Source organism: Pelodiscus sinensis, chromosome 3 (genome assembly GCF_049634645.1).
Source record: "Pelodiscus sinensis isolate JC-2024 chromosome 3, ASM4963464v1, whole genome shotgun sequence".
Lineage (NCBI taxonomy): Eukaryota > Metazoa > Chordata > Testudines > Trionychidae > Pelodiscus > Pelodiscus sinensis.
The window spans coordinates 104,785,582-104,798,066 of record NC_134713.1 but is presented as its reverse complement, the minus strand read 5'-3'; the positions used below and the strand labels follow the sequence as shown (position 1 = coordinate 104,798,066).

General features: G+C 53.2%; 1 long non-coding RNA gene across 1 annotated transcript in view; it reads right to left on the bottom strand.

The window, feature by feature from the left end:
* LOC142827912 (uncharacterized) overlaps positions 1-7,340 on the bottom strand; it is a 47,064-nt gene extending 39,724 nt beyond the window's left edge. The window contains exons 1-2 of the long non-coding RNA XR_012902715.1: positions 7,218-7,340; positions 2,223-2,301 (exon numbers count right to left, since the gene is read on the bottom strand). This is a non-coding gene — a long non-coding RNA (uncharacterized LOC142827912). The remainder of the gene's footprint in view (positions 1-2,222; positions 2,302-7,217) is intronic.
* Between the last annotated feature and the right edge of the window lie 5,145 nt (positions 7,341-12,485).

Sequence of the window (12,485 nt, the reverse complement as noted above, 5' to 3'; positions counted from 1 at the left end):
AAGAACACATGGCCATTGGCTCAAAAGGGGGAGACAAGCCTAGATAACACGAGGTTGAGGTCCCAAGCGGAGAGAGGGCGGTCTAACTGAGGGATATAACTTATATAAACCCCTAAGGAACCATGTGACCACAGGGTCCTAAAACAGGGAAACTCCTGCCGAACCAAAAAGGAAGATGGCGAGAGATGCCACACGGACTTTGACAGAGGAGGTAGAAAGGCCACTGGACCTAAGTTCAAAACGGTAGTCCAGAATGGACGGAACAAGTGCACAGGACGGGTGCACTCCCCATTTGAACACCCAAGACGAGACGCGCCACCACTTGGACGCATACGACCGCCTTGTGGACAGTTTCCTAGTACTTAGGAGCACCATCTGTACCTCCTGGGTGTGAAAGGAAGGTATTGAGGCCTACCCAGAATATGTCAAATGAGCACCAGTTTAATTGTTAAGTGGAAAGGAAAGGCAGCACTCAGATACAGGAGATAAAAATAAAAACAAAATTTGATTGGTTGACCAACAATAACCCCGCTTTTAGGGAAGTAAGTAACTCAGACAGCGGTATGCAACAAAGTGCTGATTACCCCAAATGGAGCAGACGAAAGTTTTTTGTAAGGGCAGAATGAGACAACAAAAATCTAACGTCAGCAATTGTCAGGCGAGTGGAGGAGTACCAAAATACCGAAACAGGGTATATAAGGTAAGCTGAAACAGACCACGAGCGGACGGGTTGCGAATCCGAAAAGCCAGGTCTGATCAACCAGGGCTCCCTCCCCGGCGCTGAATCTCGCTGCCGTACATAAGCTCCGAAAGGGGAACAAATAAGCTCCGAAAGGGGAACGAATACCAGTCGTAAGTTGCAACGAAAAATCCAAAGAAAGGAAAAACATAAAGAAAAGAATATCTCCTGAATCTAAGCAATGCTTCTATCTTTCTTAACGTGAGTATTATATAACTGTTAACTCCATAAATTTCTTAAAAGTAACTCAGGAGGGTATATCAGTAAGAGAAGTTATTATTTCTTGTTATTTTTAACTGTACTGTTTTTCTACTTTTTCTTTGTATATTATATTGTCTTAAAAGAATCAAAAATAATGAATTGATTTAAATAGAAAATTGATTATAAAGTAAATAGAAAAAATAAATCATCTTTGTTTAACCCTAAAAAGAAGTATTCCTCTCTCTGTAGTTTCAAATCCTTTAAAGAACCAAACCCAGTTACCAAAACTGGGAACATTACCTTTCTGGTTGGGACAGCCACAGATAAACCAGGCCATCAAGTGGAGAGAGCTGAGAATGAGGTGAACCATGGTCCCTCCATCCCAAGGTTGAGTCAGGGGAGCCCGACCTCGTGAGGAGACGAGGGAGCACAACGCTCGACTGCTGCACCTAGTGGCCGTCAGGCAATATGGACACTGCCGCCACCGTCTCTATCCCACACTGGGTCTCGTGCAATAGAGATGCCCTTTTTCCCCCCTCTCCCAGGCCACAGACCCTACTGCCCGTTGACTCTGAGGAGGGGAAAAAGGGCAGCTCTACCGCGTAAAACCCACTGCAGGAGGCAGAAGGTGCCAGGGGAATTTGGGGCGGCCATGCTGAAGAAGGGGGCAATACAGACAGCCGCGACGAGCCAAACGGGCAAGCAAGCGCCCGACAGGCGAGGACCCAGGAGGGATTTATGGGTGAGTTCAATGGCCTAAAAGGTCATAGCGGGAATCTAAATGGAAGGTATGCTCCCTAACTCAGATCAAAGTATAGAAGGTGAGAAGGGGGTATTGGCTCCATTGAGGGGTATGAGGGATTAGCCGAGAGGGAAAGGATCATCTGCCTAACATTGAATACGGAACACACCAGGGAGAGAAAAGGAGGGAAAGGGTAGCAAATCTGAGTACAAGTAATGGGGACTAGGAGGTTTCAAGAGAAAAGTGGGTAAGGGATCTTTATTCTTCCTAAGGGGAGCAAACAGCAGAGGACCGTCAATCAAATAAGCGGCAGCTACACTGAGGAAGAGCGTGAGGACCAACAAAAACACATAATGGGAAAGAAGCCGTTATATTCCACAATGGAAAATAGGGTCAGAGAATCAAAGGAGAGGAAAGGGTGCGTATATTGTCAGCCACAGAAGCTATAGGTAGCAGATGCTTTCATGTTCAAGGGGCATTTATACCTGCTAAAGAGCACACATGGAAGGAATGGTAACACTAGGGAAAGGGAAGCCTTACCGTAATTCTTTTGTTCTCATCCACAGCGCTTGTGTGCCAATTCCATCATCAGGCATCATGTTGACCAATTAGAGGAAGTCTGATGCAGGAAAAAAACTAGCTTAAAACAGACAAGATCGCTATAAGGCTGTGGTCACCAACAGGTCGATCGTGATCGACTGGTCAATCGTGAGGCCACGACCAGTCGATAGCGAGGCATCCTGTCCGCCCCGCCCTCATTTCCCTCCCACCCCCGAGAAGCCCCACTACCTACCTAAAGTGAAAATGGAGGTAGTGTAGGCTTCCCGGGGATGGACAGAAGTCCTGCAGCTTAGCACCACTTCCAGCGATTCCCGAAGTAGCGCTAGCTGCTCTGCCGGGTGTACTGCGGGAGGGAGCATTGGCTCCCTGCACCACACAGGAGGGGTGAGTCAGCCCCGGGGCAGGCACGCACTGGGTTTCCCTGCGCGGGCGGGGAGGGACGGGGAAGAGAGGGGTTCAGCCCCGGGGCAGGCACACGCTGCTTTCCCTCTGGGGTGGAATCCTGAGAGGAGGCAGAAGCAGGGGACTCTCTGCCTCCACTGGCACCCCGCTCCCCAGCCACAGAATTCTGTTCCCACTCCCCTGTTCCCAGCTACAGAAATCTGTCTCTATTCCTGTCCCCACTGACACCCTGTCCCCAGCTGCAGAAACCTTTCCCCACTGGCACTCTGTCCCCTGCTGCAGAACCCTGTCCTCTTCCCTGCCCCCCGCCGCAGAACTCTGTCCCCACAAAATGTATAATTATAAATGCTTCATTTTAGATTTAAATAGCATGAATAAAAAACATTTATTTCATAACTATAAACACATGATTTTAATTTTAAACATCGCATAATTTAAAAATAAACTGTTTATCAGAGTCTGTAAGTAAGGGCTGGGGATAGCAAGTGATGGACAGGAGGGGAATAGAGAGGGCGGGGCTTCAAGGAAGGGGCAGGCTGGTAGATCTTCGCCTGTTTGGAGATTTAAAAAGCGATCTCGGGTGTAAAAAGGTTGGAGACCACTGCTATAAGGTATATGGGCAAGGGGACACTAAGCACAATTACACTAGGCACAAGCGGTAAAATTAAAAGCGTCAGCTACACTGCGCAATAAGCACTTGGGCTAAGATGGTAGAAAAAGCTTAAAGAGCACCACTGAGGGCAGAAAAGAAGGGGAAGGAACAAGCGTGCCTATCCTGCATAACCGACACAATGGGGAGCAGAGCCCCAGAAGGCTATTCTTCACATTGGCCACTGGGGGGAAGCAGCAGGAGACGGAGGTGGACCGCTTATACAGTCTAAGCAATACGAGAGGCAGCAGAGAATTCAAAGCAGGAATAAAGTGGTGGCTGAACTAAACCAAGTCTCCTGAACACAACAGAGGAGGCATAGAAGGGGGGAGGGGGGGAGGAGGAGGAGAAGAAGACACAGGTAACTTTTGAAGCACAGGAGAGGAGGCCTAGATTACCTAACATGCAGTAGGCAGATGGAGAGTGAAATGGTGGGAGAGAGGGAAAGGCGGCCACCCCGGTTAATAGCCAGCACAGAGCGTAGATACTTCTATACCACAAAACAACACTACAGGTAGACTGAGGAAGGGGGAGGTAACGCACAATGGGGAGGAGAGAAGGGGAACGAAAGCAGTCCAAGTACAACGGGCACTAGGACAACAGGGAGAGGAGGAGGAAAGGGAGAAGAGGGCCAAAAGGCGGGAAAGGCAGATCGAAAGGCTAAGAGGCACAACTCAGGGCAGAAAACAGGGGCGCCTAGCCTCCATAACCAACCCTCACAAATGGCAAAAGAGGGAGGGAAGACATGTTCTACCTCCCAACGGCCACTAGGGGGCAGCACAGGGGCTGAGGGCCATTGTTCCTTCCCCCCACGCCCTCCTTTTACAACCTAATGGACGCTAGGGGCAGCAGAGTGCTCAAGAGGGCAAAGAGCCCTCCTTACTACATTACCCCTTCTAGTGTCACTGTGCAGGGACCCGCCCCTCACCCCCGTTTACCCTCTCCACGCCATAGGGGGCGTCCTTATGCAGTAAAGCTGCCCTGTCCCCTCCTCAGAGTCAACGGGCTGTAGGGGCAGCGGACTGAGGAGGCGAGAAGGAGGCAAAACCCACATTTTAACGCCCACCAGGGCACGCAGAGGATGAAAGGGGACCGAGGGAGGATAGGCTCAATAATGAAGAACAAGCGGGAAAAGGACGCCCTTATTTCATAGCCGCTACCGGGGGCAAGAAAGGGGCAGCTCTCTTGCAAAAAGGGCAGGAAGGACAGCAGACAGTGAAAGGGGAGCAGAGGCAACTATAGCCCACAAGGGCCATTAAAAACTGAGAGGAGACAGGGGCTCAAACTACCTCAACACCACGACTAAGTACAGCTGAAAGCAAAGTGGAGAAAAGGACGGTTATGCGCCTCATGGACGCCCCCCGAGGCAGGAGTGGAAGGAAGGGTGGCTATCCTGAGGAACAGGCTTTAGGGGCACCAGATGGCAAAATGGAAGGCTTTACTACACAATGGGCAGTAGGGGCAAATGACTGAAGACAAAGGGGCACTTATAAAGCTAATGGGGAAACGAACACAGCAGAGGTGAAAGGGGGGAAGAGAGCTGTTATTGTTTACACAGGGCACTAGGGTGGAAGAGAGCCAAGAGCGGAAGGGAGAAGGAGGAGCAGGTAGATTGCACAAAGCACACAAAGGGGAAGGAGAGCTTCTATAGGGAGGAAGCGGCAGCTAAACTGAACAAGGTCTCCTGGATACAACAGATGAGGCATAGAGGTAAAGGGGGGGAGGAGGAGAGAGACACATTTCTAACGTAAGAGGCACAGGAGAGCAGACAGTCAAGGAGAAAAGGTTAGGTTGCCTAACACGCACTAGGCAGAGGCAGAGTGTGAAATAGCGGGGCGGGGAGGAGGAAAAAAGAGTAGGCCACCCCGGTTAATAGTCAGCTCCGAGCAAAAGCACTTGTATACCACACAACAGCAATAGAGGGAGCAAATTGAGGAGGGTGGCCGTAACACGCACAATGGGGAGCAGAGAGGGAGAAGGGGAAAAAGAAGGCAGTTCAAGTACAACGGGCACTAGGACAACAGGGAAAGGTCGAGGAAAGGGGCAAGAGGGTCAAAAGGCGGGAAAGGCAGATCGAAAGGCTAAGAGGCACAACTCAGGGCAGAAAACAGGGGCGGCCTAGCCTCCATAACCAACCCTCACTCAGGGCAAAAGAGGGAAGGAAGACATGTTATACCTCCCAACGGCCACTAGGGGACAGCACAGGGGGTGAGGCCCATTGTCCCGTTTCCCCCCCCCCTTTACAAGCTAATGGACGCTAGGGGCAGCAGAGAGTTCAAGAGGGCAAAGAGCCCTCCTACTACATTACCGCTCCTAGTGTCCACTGTGCAGAGACCCGCCCCTCACCCCCGTTTACCCTCTCCACGCCATAGGGGGCGTCCTTATGCAGTAAAGCTGCCCTGTCCCCTCCTCAGAGTCAACGGGCTGTAGGGGCAGCGGACTGAGGAGGCGAGAAGGAGGCAAAACCCATATTTTAACGCCCACCAGGGCACGCAGAGGATGAAAGGGGACCGAGGGAGGATAGGCTCAATAATGAAGAACAAGCGGGAAAAGGACGCCCTTATTTCATAGCCGCTACGGGGGGCAAGAAAGGGGCAGCTCTCTTGCAAAAAGGGCAGGAAGGACAGCAGACAGTGAAAGGGGAGCAGAGGCAACTATAGCCCACAAGGGCCATTAAAAACTGAGAGGAGACAGGGGCTCAAACTACCTCAACACCAGGACTAAGTACAGCTGAAAGGAAAGTGGAGAAAAGGACGGTAATGCGCCTCATGGACGCCCCCCGAGGCAGGAGTGGGAGGAAGGGTGGCTATCCCGAGGAACAGGCTTTAGGGGCACCAGATGGAGAAATGGAAGGCTTTGCTACACAATGGGCAGTAGGGGCAAATGACTGAAGACAAAGGGGCACTTATAAAGCTAATGGGGAAACGAAGCCAGCAGAGGTGAAAGGGGGGAAAAAGAGCTGTTATAGTTTTCACAGGGCACTAGGGTGGAAGAGAGCCAAGAGCGGAAGGGAGAAGGAGGAGCAGGTAGATTGCACAAAGGGACAGGAGAGCTTCCATAGGCAGGAAGCGGCAGCTAAACTGAACAAAGTCTCCTGAATACAACAGATGAGGCATAGAGATAAAGGCGAGAGGATGAGGAGAGACATACACTTCTAATATACCAGGCACAGGTCAGCAAGCAGAGAGTCAAGGAGAAAATGTTAGGTTGCCTAACACACACTAGACAGAGGCAGAGAGTGATATTGTGGGGCAGGAAGGAGGAAAAAAGAGGTGGCCACCCTGGTTAATAGTCAGCACAGAGCGAAAGAGGGGAAGTCTCCCGTAGTGCACGTTGCTGCTCCTAGTGCCCCCTAAGCACAGCAACCACCCCTTAAACTAAAGTCCAGAGCTTCCTAGCTGTAATGTAGTACAGTTGCAAAGTCCCCGCTCCACTCCCGCCAGTCAATGAGCGCCGGACCTAGCACCCTGAGGGGAGAGAGAGAGAGAGAGCAGTACCGTGAAGAGCAACGTACATAGGATCCGCCCTCACCTCCGACCCTTGCGCTCAGGAGGCCCCGCAGCCCCCGGGGAAAGGCGGCCGGACGCCGCGGGCCCGGCCGCCCCGCAGCCCCCGGGGAAAAGCGGCCGGACGCCGCGGGCCCGGCCGCCCCGCAGCCCCCGGGGAAAAGCGGCCGGACGCCGCGGGCCCGGCCGCCCCGCAGCCCCCGGGGAAAAGCGGCCGGACGCCGCGGGCCCGGCCGCCCCGCAGCCCCCGGGGAAAAGCGGCCGGACGCCGCGGGCCCGGCCGCCCCCATGTGGGACGGCACCCAAGGCAGAGTCAGGCCCCAGGCGCACGGGTTTTTAGGCCGAGCGGGTGAGGGATGCAGGGCAGGGTCCCAGCCGAAGGGGAGACTCCAGGCCCAACGGGAGGGGAATACTCACGAAGCAGCGGAACGAAAACGGCAGCGCTCAAGTCTCATCACAGACGCCAGCCTCACCTTCGGAGTCCCCACCGGCAAATAGCGCTCACCTCTGCTGCAGCTCCTTTTATATGTCCCGGCGAGGCTCTGATTGGCTGCTTTCAGACGCCTCTCTTTGATTGGCTCCTTTGCTCGCGCCTCTCTCGGTCACGTGAAGGTCTCGTGCCCTAGCCACGCCTTCCTCTGCAGGGAAGAGCCAGTTCTCTCGTATCAAAGCGCAGGAGTCCTTTCAACTTGACTTTTTGTCCTCAGACACTGGTGTGAATCTGAACTAGCTCCTCTGATTTGGAGCAGTTACATCGGTGTCACTGAAAGCCGTTTGTCCCTGGGTTTTTTTATGGTCATTTAGCTAAGGGATTTAGCCAAGGGTGGGATTTCGGGCGGGCGGGACGGACGCAGGTTGCTTTTCCTCCCGTGCCCAGACGCTAAGGGAGCGAGGGGATAGCACTTGCGTTCCTTGCTTACGTTCCCCTCGCTCCCGTAGCGTGCGGGTACGGGATGAAGAGCAAGCCGCCTCCCGGAGCGCACGGCTGCTGCCTCCCCTACCCGCCCAAAATTCCGCCCTTGGTCACACACGGCCAGGCGGCATTAAATACAGCAGAAAACTACCGGTGCAAGGCCTGCCATTGAGCCCTAGTGCCAGGACATGGCATGGCATGCCACCGGGCTTCTCTTCCACAAACTCCCTCGCCAACGGCCACAGCCTTGGCCCTCAAATGTCAGAGTGTTTCAGAGCCACGGACCGTTCCGCCTCCATTTCACACTCCTGCCGCTCGTTCCCTTAGTGCTAGCTGTATAGACACCTCTTAACCCATTTTCACCTCTCTACACCCCTTAGCAAAATGCAGGACAATGTAGCACTTTAAAGACTATCAAGATGGTTTATTAGGTGATGAGCTTTCGTGGGCCAGACCTCTGAGGAAGTGGGTCTGGCCCGCGAAAGCTCATCATCTAATAAACCATCTTGTTAGTCTTTAAAGTGCTACATTGTCCTGCGTTTTGCTTCAGCTACCCTAGACTAACACGGCTACATTTCTATCACTATTCTACACCCCTCAGTGAGTGTCGGGCAGCCTGGATTGCTGTCTCTGAGCCCCCAACACCATTGCGCCCTCTTGTGCCCATGAGGCTGTATTGGTCTTTCTCGGCGCGCAACACGATTGCGCCCCCTAGTGCCTATTAGTCTGTATTGCTGTCTCTGAGCCACTAAGACAATTCCGCCCCCTTGTGCCCTTTAGACTGTATTGCTGTCCCTCAGCCCGCAACGCCAATCCGCCCCCTAGTGCCTATTAGTCTGTATTGCTGTCTCTGAGCCCCCAGCACCATTTCGCCCCCCCCTACCCGTTAGTCTGTATTGCTGTCTCTGAGCACCTAAGGCAATTGCGCCCCCTTGTGCCCATTATCCTGTATTGCTGTCTCTGAGCACCTAAGGCAATTGCGCCCCCTTGTGGCCATTAGCCTGTATTGCTGTCTCTGAGCACCTAAGGCAATTGCGCCCCCTTGTGGCCATTAGCCTGTATTGCTGTCCCTCGGCCCGCAACGCCAACGCGCCCCCTTGTGCCCATTATCCTGTATTGCTGTCTCTGAGCACCTAAGGCAATTGCGCCCCCTTGTGGCCATTATCCTGTATTGCTGTCTCTGCGCACCTAAGGCAATTGCGCCCCCTTGTGGCCATTAGCCTGTATTGCTGTCCCTCGGCCCGCAACGCCAACGCGCCCCCTTGTGCCTATTAGTCTGTATTGCTGTCTCTGAGCACCTAAGGCAATTGCGCCCCCTTGTGGCCATTATCCTGTATTGCTGTCTCTGCGCACCTAAGGCAATTGCGCCCCCTTGTGGCCATTATCCTGTATTGCTGTCTCTGCGCACCTAAGGCAATTGCGCCCCCTTGTGGCCGTTAGCCTGTATTGCTGTCCCTCGGTCCGGAACTCCATCGCGCCCCCTAGTGCCTATTAGTCTGTATTGCTGTCTCTGCGCACCTTAGACAATTGCGCCCCCTTGTGGCCATTAGCCTGTATTGCTGTCTCTGAGCACCTAAGGCAATTGCGCCCCCTTGTGGCCATTAGCCTGTATTGCTGTCTCTGCGCACCTAAGGCAATTGCGTCCCCTTGTGGCCGTTAGCCTGTATTGCTGTCCCTCGGTCCGGAACTCCATCGCGCCCCCTCGTGCCTATTAGTCTGTATTGCTGTCTCTGAGCACCTAAGGAAATTGCGCCCCCTTGTGGCCGTTAGCCTGTATTGCTGTCCCTCGGTCCGGAACTCCATCGCGCCCCCTCGTGCCTATTAGTCTGTATTGCTGTCTCTGCGCACCTTAGACAATTGCGCCCCCTTGTGGCCATTAGCCTGTATTGCTGTGTCTGAGCACCTAAGGCAATTGCGCCCCCTTGTGGCCATTAGCCTGTATTGCTGTCTCTGCGCACCTAAGGCAATTGCGCCCCCTTGTGGCCGTTAGCCTGTATTGCTGTCCCTCGGCCCGCAACGCCAACGCGCCCCCTAGTGCCTATTAGTCTGTATTGCTGTCTCTGAGCACCTAAGAGAATTCCGCCCCCTTGTGCCCTTTAGACTGTATTGCTGTCCCTCGGCCCGCAACGCCAATGCGCCCCCTAGCGCCTATTAGTCTGTATTGCTCTCACTGAGCCTCCAGCACCATTTCGCTCCCCCCGTGCCCGTTAGTCTGTATTGCTATCACTGAGCCCGCAGCACTCTTGCAGCCCTCCGTGTGTATCAGCCTCCACTGCCGTCTGACCGCATAACACTACGGCGCCCCCTTGTGCTCATGTCCTTCTTTTGCTGTCTCTGAGCCTCCCCAACACCATTTCGCCCCCTAGCGCCCGTTACACAGTGTTGCTGTTTCTCAGCCACCAACACCATTACTCCCCCTTGTGCCAATGAGAAAGTATTGCTCTCTGAGCACCTAAAAACACTGCACCCTCTTGTGCCCATTAGACAGTATTGCTGTCTCTGTATTGCTATCACTGAGCCCGCAGCACCATTTCGCCTCCTCCCTCGTGCCCGTTAGTCTGTATTGCTGTCTCTGAGCCCCTAACAGCATTTTGCCCCCCTGTGGCTAGTACTAGGACGTATTGGTCTCTCGCAGCTCGCAACCCCTAGTGCCTATTAGCCTGTATTGCTGCCTCAGAGCCCCCAACACCATTACGCCCTCTTCTACCCATGAGGCTGTATTGCTCTCTCCGGTCACCTAAGACCATTGCGCCCCCTTGTGTCCATTAGAACGTATTGCTGTCTCCAGAAGCATTGCGCCCCATTAGGCGGTATTGCTCTCTGGTCAGCTAACACCATTGCACCCTCTTGTGCCCATTAGACAGTATTGCCGTCTGAGCCTCCCCAACACCCCTGCGCCCCCTTGTGCCCATGAGGCTGTATTGGTCTCTCTCAGCCCGCAACAGCATTCCGCCCCCTATTACTTATCTGTTCGTGCCCAGAACACCATTACGCCCTCTTCTGCCCATGAGGTTGCATTACTGTCTCTGATCAGCTAACACCATTGCGCCCCCTTGTGCCCATTAGTCTGTATTGCTATCACTGAGCCCGCAGCACTATTGCAGCCCCCCCCCCAGCGTGAATCAGCCTCCATTGCTGTCTGACCACGTAACACTAATGCGCCCCCTCGTGCTCATGACATTGTATTGCTGTGTCTCAGCCCCCAACACCATTACTCCCCCCTTGTGCCCATTAGACGGTATTGCTCGCTCTGATCACCTACCACCATTGCGCCCTCTTGTGCACATTTTCCTGTATTGCTGTCTCTGTGGTCACACCACCATTACGCCCTCTTCTGCCTATGTGGCTGTATTGCGGTCTCTGATCAACTAATACCATTGCGCCCCCTTGTGCCCATTAGACAGTATTGCTGTCTCTGAGCACCTAAAAACACTGCCCCTCGTGTGCCCATTAGACAGCATTGCTACCACTGAGGCCCCAGCACCATTTCGCCCCCCTCCAGTGTCCCATAGTCTGTATTGCTGTCTGAACCCCTAACAGCATTTTGCCCCCTCGTGGGTATTCGGATGCTTTGCTGGCTCTCATCACCTAACACCGTTGCACCCATTATGCTGTATTGCGGTTTCAGGTTCCAGCACTATTGTGCCCCCTTGTGCGCACTAGGCTTTATTGCTCCGTGAGAGTCCCCAAAAACCATCATGCCCGTGAAGCAGTAATGCTGACTGAGCCCCCAACACTATTACGGAAATGCGTGCCCATTAGTCTGTACTGCTGTCTCTAAGCCCCCAACACCAGTGCGTCCCCTTTTGCCCATAAGCCTGTATCGCCATCGGGTCCCCGAGTGCTCCTTAGGTTGTATTGCCGTGTCAGCCTCCAATACCTTTGTGCCTAGTCGGCTGTATTGCTATCTGAGCCCCTTACACCATTAGCCTGTATTGCTGTCAGCACGCAACACCATTAGGTCCCCTAGCGCTCATGAGCCTGTATTGCTGACTCTGAGCCTGTTCTAGACCGGGCCAGATCCTCAGGGCTCCTTACAGTCCCTGGCTGGAGACCCTTCCCAAATAGGCCACAAACCCTTGAACACCCAGCGCTTCAGCTGCCAATCCCACCAGCGGGAAGCCTCATGAGAAAAACGGCTCATGCACTCCAGCTCTCTCTATGCCACAATCAGCCCCAGGCTTAACACCCAGGTGAGGGATTATAGAACCCCTTTTTCCTGTCCCAAAGAACCAGCCACAAATTCCCAGTCAGTTGCTCTTTGGATCTTGTCCACAAGATCACGCTGAGCCAATCCTTTAGAATCTAAAAGTTTATTATTAAAAGAAAAAAGCATGAGTGCAAGGTTGTTAAGGAGGATACATTACATGCGCCGAATCACTGAGTTCTCGGTGCAGGCTCTTTGTAACATCTCTGCTAACTGCTATCTTAAAAGTCTCCGGTGTACATCCTATGGGTGAAAGATTCTTCCCGGTTCAGTATTCCTCACAAGGCTGCATCGGAGATCGGGGCGGAATTCAAGGGAAGATGGAGCGTGCCTTTTATATCCATCCCTGGTGTCTTCAAAGCTGGAGCAGGTCACATGGCTCAGTGACCTATCCTTGTGTTCCAAGTCAGCAGTCATGCTATTGGCTGGTTTGCAGGTCCCAGACACATTCTTCACGCGTGTATTGGCCTCTCTGAGAGCCTTGCTAATTAGCATGGTTACTGACTGAACTTTCCTGGGCCTTTGATCTGTCTCAGACAATCTTCCAGTAGAAGCACAGAATACA